At 37.1% G+C, this 17,560-nt stretch overlaps 1 protein-coding gene across 2 annotated transcripts in view; it reads right to left on the reverse strand.

Moving 5' to 3' along the window:
• Positions 1-17,031, reverse strand: part of ncanb (neurocan b) — a 93,575-nt gene extending 76,544 nt beyond the window's left edge. The window contains exon 1 of one of the 2 annotated variants that reach the window (XM_047810437.1): positions 16,598-17,031. The gene's annotated coding sequence lies outside the window, so the exon portion shown is untranslated. The remainder of the gene's footprint in view (positions 1-16,597) is intronic. The other variant, XM_047810436.1, reaches the window with a different exon arrangement.
• Positions 17,032-17,560: the final 529 nt, after the last annotated feature.

Raw genomic sequence — 17,560 nt, forward strand, 5'->3', positions numbered from 1 at the left:
TTCGCTGACTGGGAACTGTTAAGATCCCCAACACTTAGTCAAAGTTACCATCATGCTATCTGTGCACTGTGACCTGCATGTATGGTCTTTGAGGATGCTGTATTTCTGAACTATGCTGCCAGACCTGATCTGTTCATTTGCATGGCTTGAAGATCTGCTCTTGTCTCTAAAATAAAACTGGAACCTATTTCATAAAAATTAGTGGTAATGCCAAGTTAGCACTGCTGCAGGGATTGAGAAAATTTGAGCACAGGATCAAGATGAACCCTAGGCAACGGCTAAACCTGAACAAACAGGAACATGGTTTTGGCTCAAAGCCCTTTTTGTTTCTCATTAAGAAAAGTTATACAAGGTGGGTGCTTTGTCCCAGTGCTGAGGCCTGTCCTGGAAAAAGAAGAGAAACAGGTGGGAAGAGACAGAAAATAATGCTTGGGTCTCACCAGGCTGGGCAGGAGAGAAGCAGCGTTCTGCCAACAGCCATGTTATAATAAGGCTTCCTGCTCTTTGCCTCTCATGAATTGTTTTCTAGTATCATTTGAGGAATATACAAAGCATTATCTTGCATAGAATGCCAAAGCCAATGTGTGTCAGACTGAAGCAATATATTATGCAAACTGACAGAGATAAAGCAAAAGTTGATGCAATGTGTGTGTGTGTGTGTGTGTGTGTGTGTGTGTGTGTGTGTGTGTGTGTGTGTGTGTGTGTGTGTGTGTGTGTGTGTGTGTGTGTGTGTGTGTGTGTGATCCTGACCATAGAAAAATATGCAAATGTGCTAAAGTCTCAGACCAGATGTCATACCAGCCTCTGGTGCTCAGTCCCAGCCCACTGCCTCTGATCCCTTTATAAAAACACAGCTAGCTCAATTATCCCTCAACCATTATCTACATTGTGAGGTATGAAACATATGCTGCCTCTACAGATGTCGATCCTTCAAACCACAAAGACTCGTGCACTTCACGCATCTGTTTTAAAACACCGCCTCATATCAGAATTATAAGTGGATATCATGAATCAATGAAAACACAATGGACTTCCCTTCTAACGTATTATAAACGCACACCCAAACACCCACAGACTGTCAGAAACTGGTAAGGATGAAGCAACTATGACAAGTTCTGCTTTTGATGAATGGCATTATAGGATTTGTATTCCTTTCTCTGGTGCAAATAGATTTTCATACCCATTTCTGGAAAACAGGCAAAACCAAATTAGACATCAGAAAGCAAACATGATGCAATTTTAATATCACAGTATAAGACTTGTTTAATAAGAAATTGATACCTAAAGTGGACTGAACGCACTGGCCTGTCGTACATGTCATGGCTAAATTTAATTATTTAGACATCACTATATCTGTAATTCTACAGTATGACGTGTAAGACTTAAAACATTCAATCAACTGATCAAGCAGTCAGGCATACTGATAAAGACAATGAGGAAATGAGATGAGAAAATAAAAGAAAACAGAAAGTATTCAACTACAAACTGCAGAAAAACCAAACAAACAATAAGCAGGAGAGATGTTTTCATATGGATTTAATGGAAATTTCCACAAGGGGGGGGGGGGGGGTGAACTGCATAGTTCCTTCAGGAGGTGCATGACAATCTGAGGCATCTACAGGAAACTGAACATACTGTATAATGCATACATACACATGTGTTTATTAAATAGTCACACTCAAAGAATTTAAGGAGTCATAAAAAAAAAAAAATCTGTGGATGTTTCCAGCACACTCTTTTTCTAAAGGACACCACCGGTTTAGAGATGGTGATAAAGTGAGAGAGGAACCAATTAAAGACAGTGTGAAGCAAGAACAGAAAAAAAGAGAGAGATAAGAAAAAGAAGAAATGGATGGACGAAATGTAACATTATTCAAGGGTCACAATGTTTCTTTGTCTTACACATCGAAGGGAACCCTGGTGCCATATTGATTTGGTGCTTCAGTTTAAAAAAATATGCTGCAAGCTGATGCGTGCTATTTGTTTTAATCCACATCTATTGTGGTTTTAAGTAAAGCCAAATTATCAGCATTACAAAGTGCATCTCCTTTCGATAGAAAACCAACTAAGACTTTCCAAGAAATTTATTTAAATACCTGCCATGTTTCGTGTTTTGTTTGTTGGTGTTGACCCAGTAATGGACAAATTATGTACATACTGTGTCCAAAATTATTTGGTCAGTGATACAATTTTGCCTCTGCAAATCGCTACAGTGCATTTGAAATATAGCAGCTGGGATATGATTGGTGTAGAATTTTAGCTTTAATTTTCAGAATACCACAGAAGACAACTAAAGTGTATGTTGGCAGATTTCTTTCTTTGGTGAAAAAACACCCTTCATGACATCTAGACAAAGTCAGGAACACACACAAGGCTACAATAAATGCCTTCATGAATGTGAATATGTAGGTTTTACAAACACTCAAGACCATAAAGGTCAGATTATACTTTTTTTGCTAAAAAAACATCTAAAAAAAAAAAAAAAAAAGCCTGCCCAGTTCTGGGACAAGAGACTTTGGGTAGATGAAACCAGGATTAATGTGTAGCAGAATGGGAAGAGAAGTGTATGGAGAAAGAAAGAAAGAAAGAAAGAAAGAAAGAAAGAAAGAAAGAAAGAAAGAAAGAAAGAAAGAAAGAAAGAAAGAAAGAAAGAAAGAAAGAAAGAAAGAAAGAAAGAAAGAAAGAAAGAAAGGGCTCATGATCCAACACATACCACATCATCTGTCAAATATGGTGAAGACGTTGTAGAGCTGCCAATGGAACTGGGTCACTGGTGAGACTGCTGATAAAAGTTGCAGCGTTAAATTCTATATAGAGCTGTACTTTCTACTCAGATTCAGTCAGATGCTGCAAAACGTATAGGATATTTCCTCACAATACAGCTGCATAATGATCCAAAACATACCATGAACAGCATCTTACCCAAGAGAAATAAGAGTTCTTAAATGGCTGAGTCAGTCACCTGACCTCAACCAAACTGAGCATGCAGAAGAAAAATAGAAGGTTCTAAAACCCACAAACAACAGCAGATGAAGGAAGCTGCTGCAAAGGTTTGAAAAAAAAAGCATCTCAAGAGAGGAAACTGCATTTGCTGAAGTTTATGGGTTTCAGACTGAAAAGGATTTGCATCCAAACACTAATAATCCTTATTTTATAAATGTTAGCTTGTTCGATTACTTAGGAGCCTGTGAAAATGGAGGGACTGTGTAAAAAAAGGTTACTATTCCTAAATATTCTTAATGCACTTTTAGTTGAAAGTCTACACTTCAAACACATATTGCCTGCTTCACTTCAAATCTGTAGTGATAGTGTATAGAGGCACTACTAATGCACTAGGCACTAATATATGAACTGCAACACTGTCCAAATATTTATGTACCCGACTATATTTCTTAGCTTCACTAGCAAACAAAAGCCTCTGCGTGCTCTTCAGACCCAAACTTTGGTTATAGCTACAGTTACAGTATCGAGGTGTATTGCACAACCTTAAAGCACATTACGGCTATAATGGGTTAGTTTTGCAACAGAGTATTTGTTTTACTTCTCAGGAATGTTAAGCCTACTTGTCTCCTTACAAACCATGAATAAAAAAAAAACATTGAATCTGCTAGTCTTTGGTGCCTAAGCTACTGATTTATCAACCCATATGTGATCACGGACAAAATATACAATTCATCCTGCTCAACTTTCAAATACTGTGCCTGGTTTAATTCAGTGCCTAAATGAATCTTGACACAATCTGCCAGACAGACACAGCGTTTCTCATGGTCTGCTGTCTTAAACCATGACAGCTCTACTCTATGATTGTTTGTTGAAACTCTTTTAGTCTTTAAAATAAATACATATATACTGTATGTAGCTATAGATTGGGTATAATTATGTAAGCCGATGTATTGCTTATTCTTTCCCCAAAAAAAACCCCTGCAGTTTTATCAAGAAGGCTTCCTGCATCTTTTTTAATGTGGAATTTTCTATTGTCTGATCTTTTCAGCATAAAGAAGCCATTTCCTCTTCTTTTTCACTTCACCAACTGCACGGTGTAAGCAACACAAGTGCTTTGGTAATTGGATTTAAACCCATAGTTCAAAATGTCAGCACCAGATAATTATAAATGGGAAAACCTCTGATGCAACATCCCATTCATTAATCATACTCCTCTGGACCAACTCAGGTCCAAGGGGACTGATGGGACATTTTAAAAAGGGGTAACAACAAAATCGGAGCAGAAGCAGTATTAAAGGGAACTTATAGAGAGAATGACCATTTAACTTCCTGTATCATAGGAAACGTTGCTGTGCAATTCATCTAACCTTTAGAAATAATTAACATTCTAAATGATCGCTTTATACATTTAGCTATAATTCTTAAATAAAGTAAACTAAACATTTGCAGCAGCTGTACCTGATCTCAGTTAATCTCTAATATAACTAAAGTGCTGTATTTTACATACTAACCATATGAATGTAATGTATTTGTGTGCATTGGTTTGTCTTCTCCATCATCAATCCACTTTTCTTTCTCTCCTTTAACCCTATAATTTAATTATATAAATTACAGGATGTCTCTGTATTAAATCTTAACTGGACATTAGTTCACTAATATAGAATGGATTTGTATCCATAAAAACCTAAGATCAACTATAAAGGTGAAAGTAATCTCAAATCTGATTAATTGTAAGAACATAAAACTATATGAAGTGACAAGTAGAGGGCAATAAAGTAGTCACACTCTCCAAATATGTAAAAAAGAAATATTAAGGAAACTAAAAAAAGGAGCATTTTTATGAGGCAGTTTCCATATATTCATTGAATCCACAAATTCATAAAATATTGCCTGCAGAAATAAATCAAGCACCAGGCCGCTTTAAATGTGGTAAATGCACAGCAAGAGCGCACATTTACTGGGTCTTCAGTCTTGAAAATATTAAGAGCTATAATTGGACCACTCTCATAAGAGCATTTCAAGTACCAGTATTAGTGCCACAGTGACTCATAATCTGCCACCATATAAAATCCCTTAATTTTAACATTCAGTATGTGCAGAGCGAGGGGAAAACCAGACATCTCTGATAAAATACTAGCTTACTGCTGTTCAGTAGATAAGTGAAATAGGGTTGACATCAACGTAATTTGTTCAAATGTTTATGAATCCCAGTGTTAGTATTCTTCAGGATTATAAATAGTTTATTCATCAAATAACTATTCTTAGCTAACACTTTCAAAATATTCTTATTTTTTAATGTGGTACAGTAAAACCATTCTCAATAAGACCAGAGGAATGAAGATAGATTTTCCAAGACAACGTTAACAGAATCCAGGCATGAACACACATCATTAGTCGTTCCATATCGATAAATCATACTATTAAATCTTTTTCTTTTTTGGTAATATTTTTTGGTCAAATATTTTACAGGAAAGTTGAAAGTTATAAATCCAGTAACTCAAATGAATAACTTATAGGTTGTGGAGGAATGTCTACTGGTGTTGGTGGAAATGGAGGATCGTTCTATTTATTTATTTAAAAAAAAAACAACAGGTTTGTGAAATTATCAACATTTTCTTTGAGGTCTTGCTCAAGTGCCTAGCAGTAGCAGCTTTACAGCACTGAGATTTAAACTCATGACCTTAATAGTGAAGTAGTAGTAAAGTGTAACCTTTTTTATTGCTTAAAAACTATAACATTAAGAAATGTTCTACAACAATGACAACTGGTCAATGAAATAAATAATTTACCAATAAATTAAGGAACAGGAAAAGGTTTGTCACTATAATCTGAGAATGAATCAGCAACAGTCGCATGACTGCCAATTCAGAAGAATTCACATTACTTTTATTATAATAACACAGTACTTATGGTTTAGTGGAGAAGCAAGGTTAAGCCTCAATGCATCTGCTATACATTCACTCATGTAAAATTCAGCAAATCCATTTTAGCTCACTAGAATTCTGCATGGCATACAGCTGATAAAGTACTATTGTGAACAAATACCGAGTTAAGAGACGCCAAGCTCAGTTGGAGTGGCCGGCACATTGAAGCCTAACATTAACAGAAAACTGAAGGAGCTGCGTATCTCAAAATGGCACACAGGCAGTAAGCATTCAGTGGAGAAGTGATATTAATGACTAACAGTCCCAACAATTCCACTCACATTGTTGCTGTTGCTTGGTCCCACAACATGTATGCTTAGAGCTAATAAGATTTAAAACAACTGCGAATTTTATTAGCCATTCCTTAGCCATTCCTTGGCGCAGTTACTTTTGACAGTAACTAATACTCTAACGCATTACTTTTTAAATAAATTAACTCTGTTACCGTTACCATATGGTGCGTTTGTCTGTTACTTTTTTTAGATTAATTCATTTTGCCTGAAGTGTAGTCTACAGCCTAACCTGTTTACAGCAGCGACGCATTGTAGGATTGGTGGATGCCAACCACCATAAACACAAAGACGCCGCACTGTGGGCGTGTTTCTGTTTATTCAAGTACTGTATGTGCCGCAGTAATGGTGAGTCAAGGCGAGAGCAAGAAGAGATTCTCTAAGTAGAAATATGCTCATTATTTCTTTAAAAAAGTAACTAAAAAGTACTTTTACAAAACTAACAGTATTGCGATACTATTTGGTGTAAGTAATCAACAAAGTAATTGAGTTACTTTTTGAATAAAGTAACTCGTAACTGTAACTAGTTACTATTTCTTAGTAACTAGCACAACACTGATTAATTGTTACCTCTGTACCTCTATAGTGCTTTTTAACTTCTTGTGGTCTTCTACTTTCTTTCTCTCTTTCTATCTCTCTCCCTGCTAGTTCTCTGTTCTACACAGCAGTGTGGCTACTTGATAGATAAACTTTGCAAACTTTGCCTTCAACTGCCAACTACTGTGTTCACCTCAGCATCTGGTCTTCCCGAGAGAGAAAGCAAGTGAGCAAGATAGACAGAGAGACGCTTTAAGCATAAATAGAGCAGTATTTTTTCCAGCAGAAAGGAAGATAAAGGTCAAATGATATCTATCAGAGGTACTCTAAACACCTCTCCTTCACTATCACACAGTTCTTATTCTCTGGATCGGCTTCATTTGTCATAACCTTGCATTTAAAGATAGCAAAGAGTCTTGTATTCAGTTAGTGAAAGATACACATTATTATTTTGCAGCACTCTGATGGTATCTTTTTTTTTTTAAGAAAGATTACATTCATTGGTTTTGAAGGCCAAAAGACAAAAAAATGTATCTATACACTGAGAAAAATAAACAACACTATCTTGCTGGAAAAATTACTGCGCGAAACTGATTGGATACAACTCGAGCTGATTGAAAGAAACAGTACAAGAAAGTATAAGAAGTCTCTTTCAAAAATTCCCACGTCTACCTTGAGTTTCACAAACATCTCATCTGAGGTTAAGGAGCATGATTTTGCTCCGATACAGTGACAAACGGAAAGCAATCCAGCACTAACAGGTGTGATAAATGCCATCCTGTCAGAGACACCAACTGTTACAGACCCTTATGGGAGTATCTCAAATTTTTACTGACGCCTCAAATTTGGCCAATTAATTCATGTTTTTCTTCTTTCCACCGTTCTCCTGACTGCCCAGAGAAAGAGAGGAAGAGAATGGGGCTGGAGAAAGAGCAAGTAAGAATCCCTATTACATGTAACTGTAGATAAATTGACTAAAGACCATTTTTAACAAGCTCATAATCCATCCTCACTTCTAGTCACAGTTCAGCATAAGCATGCACACACTCCATAATGAGCATGCACTGGGATGTTCACCTAAGTGTTGACTAAAAACATCCATCCATTAAGTCACAGCGGACAGCAAGCAGTAGAGTACAGACATCAACTACCCAGCACTTTATGAGCTCATAACTGGGCTGTTATTTATTTATCAGATGAGCTGCTGCACCCGTATATACTGTACAGTGCATGATTAAATAAGCGAGAACATCTCTCCTCCCAACATGATGATACATAATCCACTTTACAGCAGTGAAGATACCACTACTTCCTGCAGCATAATTTAACACAAAGAGTTGAATGTTAATGTCTACGACATGGAGGCTCAAATGAGGTATGTGGAGGAAAGAGAACGGCATGGACCGGTGAGGACACCGATATAAAATGTATAGTGGAGCCAAATCCACTGGTGTACACCATCCTGACCTTGTATGCATATCGATAACAAAGCTCTGTCATGACCTTTTCAAATCAGAATCCTGATAATCAAACATACTTTATTCACAAATGCAAAATGTGAAAGCTGACACATTTTGCCATGAACTTTCAACAGACATAAGGTGGGTGAAGAAATGTTAAAATTGTAATAATGTTAAAATATTTGTTCTAATTCAAGTTGTTTGTACAAGCGGTGATGTCCTGTCGAGTAGCCCTTAATAGCATTACTAATTGAAACAGAATTCATAATATTAATGGTACTTTCCACATGATGGTGAGCATTTAATACACAAAAATGACTCTGCTTTGATTTCAAGAAGCCACTGGTGAGAAGAGTGGCCTGAGGTTCTGATTATGAATGCCAGTGCAATCAAGCAGAATGATTGCATTTCAGATAATAAACACAACATTAAGTGTGGTTTGACCCTCCTTTCTAAACTGAAATAACAACAGAGAAGGGAAAGGCCATGTCTTTTCTCTTAGCCATGTTAAAAAAGTAATAAGATCGCTAAACACCAAAATGATAATCTGTTAAATAAATTATGAACATATCAGGAACACAGGACGTCAAGGTCTTTTTTAAGGATTTCTTGCCACAGACATTACCACAAAGTAGATTTATATACAACAGATGCTATACAACCAGATTTACCACAATTTACACATCAATTAAACATAGATAAACACCAGTACATCTTTACAAAAACATTCATTTAAAGCGCTGGTCACTGCAACAAAAGGCCATGTAATCAGGTGCCATTTACCTGTACTAAAACACACTTTGGAGAAAAGATGTTTTGCTGTGTCCTGACTGCAGACAAGGTTGACACAGACAAATAGATGAGCATCCAAGATCACTCTTTTCCCACCCCAAGACCACAGAGCAAGCCTGAGACATGGTTACAGCTCAACATGATGCCTGTTTTCTACAACTGAACACAAAAAAGGTATGAAAACATTTAAAATAATCTGCAAAAAATATAAATGTAAAAAAAAAATGCCTCCACTGGGTTTACATGCACTTAAGTAATCTGATACTCCCAACAGAATAATGTTTGCTCACATCCATGGCCAGGAGCCAAAGTTGCATAATTGGCTCTACACTCTGGATGGAAGGTATGGTGTGTTCCTCTCTGTCAACAATGGCAATTTTAGCTGAGCTGATTCTGCCTTTTATGTGTATAAGGAAGAGGGCAGATGCTGCTTTTCTCCAAGGGTGATACAATTCACTTATGATGCAGTAATAACAGGAGGTGACCAAACTGAAGACAGTATCCTAATCGTTTATGTCAGTCACTAATGGGGTTTAATCTGACATACATGCACGTATACATGCACGTATCCCAACAAATCCACCCATGAAGGACATGTAGTTAAATGCAAAACTTCCCTTTTGTTGTTCTTTTACTGGTAATTTACAAAATGATGGATTCAAACGGCTCACAGAGTTGTTCTTCAACCTGTTTTGTCAATGGTGTTTAATGCTTCTCTTGTTCAAAATCAGCATATCAAATTAATGTTATACTTGTGCTGAATATCTCACTTCTTCTTCCACTCCTGGTGGCTCAAATCGTCTTTAAACTGATGTAAACTATCACTCACAGCCTAGGATTTGCATAACTATTTAAATAATTATTTGACAGCTGCAGTAATCAGATAAAGCTCATATTATTAATGTGCATATAAATGCACTCATTGGCTTTGACACAGAGCAAAGCATTGGTATCTGCAAAAGTTTCAGGGCTATTGTGCATAATTTTTTTTTTTATTTTTTTTTTACATTTTTTGCACTTATTTGTTGTTGCACTGTTTTGTTTCCTTTTTAATGTTGGTTTATAATTATTTTGCCAGTAAAATTTTTAAGACAGTCTAAAAGGATTTTAATCTGTTATAAAGGTCTTCTGTTGCAATGTTAAAGCTGTGATTAATGCCACGGGTGTTAACATCATCTGCCTCTCTCATTCTTATTCATGACACCACAGTTAGTGGTTAGCTAAGAGTGACACACAACAGTAGAAGAAAAAAAATCCACTTAAAGTGTCGCACTGCAGCAGGATTTAGATGTAACCTGACTAAAAACCAGTCCTTGTGGGCTTCACATTGTTTTAATCAGTGGAGGTGGATGCCCAAGTACACTTGAGTAATGCGCATCCAGCTGTATAAACGCATAAGGTAAAACATAATGAGTTTGAATATTGCTTGATACCAGGGAATAGTAGAAGGGTGTGAAAAACAATCCAGTTGAAGGATCATGAACTTCAATGTATTATAGTAAAATATCTACACATTCAAGTGTTTGGCTGAAGGCCAACATCTCCCACATAACCAACAACAAATACATTTCAGCCACAGTTGCTTGTTCTGAGTCCCTAATTACCACTCATCAAAACTCATTTATTTCTCTGTGGAAATATTTTGCTGTCTTTCAAACTTGGTTTCTCCGTTTTATATTTATTGCACAAAATGACAGTTAATTACAGAGCAGAACTGCTTACAGCCCCACCTTTTAAGTCTTATTGCAGCAAACAAAATAGAAATGCAATTTCAAAGGAAGATTTGCCCATAGACGTCCTTTGTCAAGCTGCTCAATGCCAATTGTTAAACAGACTGCTGTCAAAGATGGCATGGGAATGCTTAAACATTCATTTTGTTACATCGCTCCCATCTCAAGTGTATTCTGTTGATATATTGTTTATATATACAGTATATATAGGTGCTTCTTTTGCCTCGAGATAAATGTAACCGTTGCAAAAAATATTCTTCCTGCATTTTTAGCTCCAGTAAACATTTTATCAGCATGATGACCTGTTATCTCTCTCTTTAAGCTGATGTTTTTAGCTTTTGCAAATTATTTCACCAGGGTAGAGCCCTAGTGTGACTGGTTTCTAAAGAGAGCTATAAGTGGTTCAGTAAATAATTAACCTCAGCCAGCTGACTACTTTGTGAAATGGTAATAATAAACTTCCTTCTTGTCAATGTTTTAGAAATCTGTAATGCCCACTCTGTACTTGTTTTCTATAGGAATACACTTTAAAAATTGGTAGTTTCAGTAGTTTAAAGTTCATCGATTTGAAATTGCGCAAAAATGAAATCTAAGTAGGTAGATGCAAATATCAGAAAAGAATTGATTTTTATATAAGATTTTATTATATATATTCAGTGACCTCATGTCTCTGCTTGTTTATACATCACTGACAACAAGGTCAACAAAATTTACTATAGAAAGCCCAATTTTCTCGAGAAAATTTTCTCGAGCTATAAAAACACAACCATTCTAAGAAAATTTCATTTTTTCATCACTGCTGGATGCCAATTCCAAAAATGACACTAATTTTTACTAAAGAGTACTATAACTCATTTCTCTTTGTACAGCCACTTTAGTGTGCCAATAAAAATTTCATTATAGGTTATACAGAACCAGAGAATAAAGTTTTCTGCAAGGACATCTGACCTGTGACAAACCGAACTGAATTGAGAGACTCAAAAAAGCAATCACCAGAGTCTGCTTTGGCTCAGAACAGATGTCTGGTGTGTGTGGTGCTTGTGCTGATCCGGGAAAAACTGCTGTGATCCAGTTCAACAGAAAGGTTGAGAGGATTGAGTATAAGCTCCTCACCTGTATCATCTCATTCGGCTGCCCTTAGCACAGCTCAGATGCACCTCATAACAGGACCACCTATTGTGGAACGAGGCATACTTTGTACAGAGCCTGCAAGGCTGCAGATCTATCTGATTTAGCTCCAGAGCATCACAGCCAAGATCAGCAAAATTGGTTATAAGCTGGTGTGTTAGGGTGTGTCCGAAACTTTCTGTTTTCCACAAAGATTCATTGAACTTCTGCTTTATGTACCCAGTGTTGCTACTGGGATTTGGAAATAATGGGGTACCATGCACACACACTCATTCACACGTATTCAAACCTATGGGCAATTCAGTGTAGCTTAACCAAATAATCTTGGGTGGTGAGAGGAAACAAGAGGATCGGGAGGAAACCCTCTGTGACACAGGGAAAACATGTGATTAGAAATTCACAATAGAAAGAAGCTTGAGCCCAGGATCAAACCAGGGACCGTGGTTTTGACCCAGGTAGCAACATGTGTCACAGTGCTGCCCAATCCCAAATGGTACAATAAAACATGCTAAACATAACTGTTAAAGATTTAATGACAAAATGTTCCCTTGATGAAATTAGGATGGCAGAGACCCTAATAATTTCTCTCACCATATAAATTTAAATGATTTGCTGAGAGAAAGCAATATCTCATAATGCAATATTACATTTGCAAAGACCGTGAAGGGAAACTGAAATAGATCCCCGTGAAAAATAGAAAGATTTGTAGAAATGAATTACACTATGTTACCTTCAGTACCCTTATAAGCCTTAGTGGTTCTTTCTCTGACTCTTTCTTTGTCTCCCAGGATATGGGTGATAGTTATAAGATTAGTGGAGGTTTCTTTTAATATCCATTACATAGAACAGAGGATTAATGAAGAAACTCTTAGGAGGATTTGGCTGGATGGAGAGGTGTGGGAAATGTGGGAAGTAATTTGCCACCTATGTGATTCAGTTTCTGACCCTTCTTTTGAATTAGCCTACTTTAAATGGTACAGTAACATTTATGTAGTAAATACTTCTGCCTCACCTCACACTGATGAGAGTATAATCACAGGCAACATGGAGATTTTTCAACTCAATAGTTTAACCAATAAATGAAACCCAACAAGTCATATACTGTACATGTCATTTTGAGCCATACAAGCTGAAAATGGCATTTCTTCTGATTTGGAAAAGACATAGAAAATGAATGAATGAATGAATGAATAACTCATACAGTATATTTTTGCAGGTTTGACCAAACAGACTGGAAAGATATTGAATGTGAGGGAACTGTCCAGTGCTGATTCTTAGTGCACCAATTAATAAATCCTTATTTAGAGTTTTTAAAGCTGCAATAATCATACAATTTCAAAATGACCTAAGAAACAATTCAATCCACAATACTGCCTTAAAATGAATCTGGATAATTTATTTGTTTCAGCTGTCAACTTTTCAGCATAAAAATTCCACCCCAGCCCAATCAGAGACAATTGCTCAGCTCTAACACTTTTCTTAAAGTCAACTTTTGAAGCCTGAATAGCATATTCATATTTATTTATTTGTTTATTTTTTTTTGTATTTACAAGTTTCCTTCTATAAAACTAGGAGGATCCCATGGAAATAAGAATATATTTTTAAAAAAAAGCTTTGTTAAAATAGACTTCACAAAAAAATAAAAACCTTTTTATTAATGTCTCTTTCAGATACTGCAATCAAACCAATTCTTTAAAGTTTTTAAAGAGAAGGAAACTCTGTCTTGAATAATGAAGCCAATCTCACGTCTGATCAATATTCATGGTAGACACCCACACAGAGACTGACTGATTTGTGTGTGGTCCAAGAGGGCAGACTGTTGGTGCACTCATCCAGGGTCATAGGGTTAAACAAACAGTAAAAAAATATATACAGTATCCAATAGAGGTCATGTATGTCTAGATCCACACATTTGAGAAAATCCCACTTTGCACACACACACACACACACACACACACACACACACACACACACACACACACACACACACACACACACACACACACACACACAGAGGTATAAGGAAAATTCTGAAATCTGAAGAGAAGTTAACCTGAGATACTATATTCAATAGTGTGCTGAAAAAGACCTTGTATAAAACAGAGACACACAACCTTGCTGTGTGAATAAGTATACAACAACACAAATAGATTTTTGAATCCTGGTGGAAGCAACTTTGGTTCTGCAACGAGGAAATACATTATATGGTGCAGGCGTAGTAGCAAGCACTATGAACATCATTTTCACTATGTTGTGCTCAGCTTAGGCTTCCTGAGTAATTTCAGTCATCCGCACAGTAGACTCGGCCCATTAAGCTCTTTGCATGATAATTTATGACAAGGACATTATCTGCTGGAATCTGAAGACATTGGGCTGTTTGGATGCTTTTCAAGTACAAATTTAATTCCACCTGTCAACATTCTTCTCCTTACAAGTGTTGATGCTAAGCTTTGTGCAGCGAGGAGGAAATACATTACTGAAATAAGTGAGAATCAATCAGGACCCTGCTAAAAACAGCATAATACCACAGGGTTGCTTTGCCAAAGCAATTTCGTCCTTGCTTTTAATGACAATATGAGGATGCACTTTTGGCATTTGTGTGTGCTGAAGAAGTAGTTTACATCTAGTGCAGACAAGGAATTTTGCTGTTGAGCCAGTGTAGATGAACGTCTGGCAGCATAATGCCAAGCCACCTCGAAGTTAAATACAGATGCACTGTTAGTGACATTGACAGGATTACAGAGGCGTGTTGTTTATCAGAGGTCTGATGAATCACAAGGTTCCCACGTCCTGATAAAACGTCAGTGACAGTGAATTTACAAGCACTTGCCACATTTTTTCAAGTGATGTCAAAATGTACATGTTGTCAAACAAATGATGAATAATGCAGGTGCTGAGAGGTGTTTGATCTCACCAGAGTGGGGGGAGAGACAGAGAGAGAAAGAGAGAGAGAGAGAGAGAGAGAGAGAGAGAGAGAGAGAGAGAGAGAGAGAGAGAGAGCGAGACAGACAGACAGACAGACAGACAGACAGACAGACAGACAGAGAGACATGGCAAACAGGGAGAGAGAGACTGCTTCGATCACAACATTGTGATAAATACTACTGCTGAATGTAAAAGCAGTTCTAACACATGTTAAAGCAGACTGCAAAACAGAAAGGATGGGCATGAATGGGTCTGGGTGAGAGGAAGATTGGGATGTGGCAAGGACAGATATAGTCAAACAAGAAAAGAAGCAGAGCTAGAGCAAAAAGACATGAGAGACACTGAAAGAACCAGCAAGCAATTTGCTACAAACAGCTGCTTGAAATTTCCCCAGGGCTCCTATAAACACAATACGCTGCCACTCTCTATTTCAGATGCACTTTGACAAATAACAAGGGAACACACACATGCGACATGCACACAACATGGACAGATGATTATATTGTATACAACCACTTTTTGTAAAATACTAAGACATGTTCCAGACTGATGGCCCAAATGCTAGGGAGTGCTGTGCGCCTCTTTCTTCAGCCCTCAAGCCTCCTGAGTCTGACTCATATAGAAAAGACGAAACCACACAGACAGGCACGACAGCGTGCCATCATGGATCAACTCTGCCTTCTTCTCCCACCAGCGATCCACTGTCACTGCGACAAGCTTTAAAGCGATCATGCTCACCACTTGTCAAACTTCACATAACCTAAAGCATCACAAAGCATGCAACCTTCTAAATAGGATATAAAGTGACTGGAGAGACTCATGAGGTTTCTCCCTGACTGCCAGTGACATGGTAGAAAGGAGAGAGCTGTTTAAAAGTTGTTGTTTTTTATCAAGCTGGAATTACAAGTGGCTTTTCAAACAGGGCAGAAGATGATGTTTTCTGGCAGTATGACACAAAGCAAACAGACAAGTCAATTTAAGGACACCCCAGCTTTATTGTTTTATTGTACACCCTTGGGGAATAAAACTGTATTTTTCTTTGCTGTTGTAGTGGTACCTAAATATTGTGTACCATCAACATGTAACTTTCTGCTGGAAACATGTATATACTGTAAATTGAAATAAATAATAAATTACATTTTACTGCATGCAGGTTTGTCTGTAAAAGACAACAGTGCCATGGCAGCAATAAGAAATGGTACTGTTTAAAATTCTTTTTAGAGTATAGAGGTGTGCAGTATGACAATAATACTATTAATATTATCATAAATTATTATTACTTATTGTATAAGTGTATACAGTACACTTTTTTGGGATGTCACGGCCAATCTCAGTACAGTTATACCCCTGACCATCTCCAATATTTTCCACTTTTGAATTTTTTTCTTTTTGTCTAATACTATTGATGCTACAAAGTCTTTTTCACATGTTTATTGTGCTGCTATATCTATATAGCCAAATATCCTAATACTGGTGCATATGTAATGTGAAATCACGAAATCCAACTCAACAACCATTTTTTGGAACCATTGAAAAACATCATTTTTGTCAAACATCTACATTTTAACATCATGTTAAATGTTAGAGCATTTCCAGCTCATAATGACTTTCAAGACCAATCTTGAACTCATCTATGCAAGAGGTTTAATCTGCACGTACACAGCAAGTGTAAACTAATGAACTCTTGTACTGTTCATGTATAAACAGTGAACACTGTTCCTGTTAATTAAACAGTCGGAAACGTTTCATTGTCCGTTGTCGCCTTTTACATCTTACCGGTTATTCATTCAGGGCTTTATTTCAGCCTGGAGTTTGCTTTGGAGACTCGGGTTCTATATAATGAATATTTAAGAGCAAATTCCTCTCACCTTGTTTCCTAGATTCCCAGCGTCTTAAAGTGCACAGGAATGTGAGCTAGCCGACGAAGCTAGCAGACTGAGCGCCGGTTCTCGGTGCAGACGCTCCGTCGTTGTTCCGTCAGTGAGGTGAAAAAAATAAAAAATAAATAAAAATAACATCAATTAAAAAACCGCGGCGGCTTCTGAAGCTGTGGATAGTTTCAGTTTCGTTAGAAGAAAAAAAAACGGGAAAAAAAACGCGTGTATGTGTTTGACTTTTACGTCTTAGTGATCCGCGCGCGAGAGACAAAAAAGAAGAGCGTGGAATAAAAACAAGCGGCGCGCGCGTTCCGCTGGTCGCGAGGAGACAGAAGTGAACAAAAGCGCGCGCGGAGGTTCAGCGCGTTCAGTGTCCCCTCCTCCTGCTTAAATTAAAAAAAAAAAAAAAAACAGCAGATTTTAGTCCAAACTGTAGCGACTGTTCCACCTCAGACCAGCCACCATTATACCGGAGGTTATAGACAGGAGTATTTACGAGTCCTGTAGCGCAGTTCGTGGGCGTTTTGTGTGTGTTTTACATGGCGGATCGTGGGGTGACTTCTTTTACACACAGCTGTGCTTATATTTCTTATTATAGTGGGTCACAAAGCCGGCTCAGTGAATCCTAGACAACAGAATCTGTGATGTTACATCTTGTGGAGTTATTAGTAGTTATTATTCATTTGTGTAGTTATTTCTGTCTTATCATTTGAACTAATCCAAAACGAGTATATATAGATATAGATATAGATATAGATATAGATATAGATATATACTGTGTTTATAGTGATTGGACCTCATGCGTTTTATGAATGAATAAAATCATGAATAAAAAGCTTCATGGCACAAACCAATATCGTCCCTCTGAAAGTATTGGTATGAAATATAAGGCTTTTGGTTTGCTATGCATTAAAGATATTTGGGATTGAGATCAAAAGATCAATATGAAATGAT

Source organism: Tachysurus fulvidraco, chromosome 2 (assembly GCF_022655615.1).
Source record: "Tachysurus fulvidraco isolate hzauxx_2018 chromosome 2, HZAU_PFXX_2.0, whole genome shotgun sequence".
Classification (NCBI taxonomy): Eukaryota; Metazoa; Chordata; class Actinopteri; order Siluriformes; family Bagridae; genus Tachysurus; species Tachysurus fulvidraco.